The following is a 1056-nucleotide window of genomic DNA, read 5'->3' on the forward strand; positions in this document are numbered from 1 at the left end:
TTTGAACTTTATCCCTTTTTTTCTTGATGAGTCTGGCTAATGGTTTATCAATTTTGTTTATCTTCTCAAAGAACCACCTTTCAGTTTTATTGATCTTTGCTATAGTTTCCTTCATTTCTTCTTATTTCTGATCTGATCTTTATGATTTCTTTTCTTTTGCTAACTTTGGGTTTTTTTTGTTCTTCTTTCTCTAATTGCTTTAGGTGTAAGGTTAGGTTGTTTATTTGAGGTGCTTCTTGTTTCTTGAGGTAGGATTGTATTGCTATAAACTTCCCTCTTAGAAGGGAAGCTTTTGCTGCATCCCATAGGTTTTGGGTAGTCATGTTTTCATTGTCATTTGTTTCTAGGTATTTTTTAATTTCCTCTTTGATATCTTCAGTGATCTCTTGGTTATTAAGTAGTGTATGTTTAGCCTCCATGTGTTTGTATTTTTTACAGATTTTTTCCTGTAACTGATATCTCATCTCACAGTGTTGTGGTCGGAAAAGATACTTGATACAATTTCAATTTTCTTAAATTTACCAAGGCTTGATTTGTGACCCAAGATATGATCTATCCTGATTGGGTTTTGGAGCTGTGACAGTCCAGGCCTCCGGAGTAGCTCCCTGGAATACATGTGCTAGTGGAGGTGGCATCCTGGACAATCCGACCACCAGTTAACTGTGGCTCTCTGAGGGTTTGTAGAATTGAAGACAGTGTCAACTTCTCACCATGGCTTTCTCTGCTGCTAGGGCTGCCTTCTTACTCACTATCCCTATGCAGACCCCTAGATATCTCTTTCCTCAGCTACCTTCTCCCTAGCTAATTAGTATCTCACTTTCAGTGAGACTCATTTTTTTTTCCAATTTATTTATTTATTTTTGGTTGCATTGGGTCTTTGCTGCTGGGCGTGGGCTTTCTCTAGTTGTGGCGAGTGGGGGCTACTCTTGTTGCAGTGCACAGGCCTCTCATTGCGGGGGCTTCTCTTGTTGCAGAGCACGGGCTCTAGGTGCACGGGTTTCAGTAGTTGTGGCTCGCGGGCTCTAGAGCGCAGGCTCAGTAGTTGTGGCACACGGG

At 41.1% G+C, this 1056-nt stretch overlaps 1 protein-coding gene across 3 annotated transcripts in view; it reads right to left on the minus strand.

Moving 5' to 3' along the window:
- BABAM2 (BRISC and BRCA1 A complex member 2) overlaps nucleotides 1-1056 on the minus strand; it is a 416595-nt gene that overhangs the window by 45472 nt on the left and 370067 nt on the right. The window lies entirely within an intron of this gene.

This window comes from Physeter macrocephalus, chromosome 12 (assembly GCF_002837175.3).
Source record: "Physeter macrocephalus isolate SW-GA chromosome 12, ASM283717v5, whole genome shotgun sequence".
Classification (NCBI taxonomy): Eukaryota; Metazoa; Chordata; class Mammalia; order Artiodactyla; family Physeteridae; genus Physeter; species Physeter macrocephalus.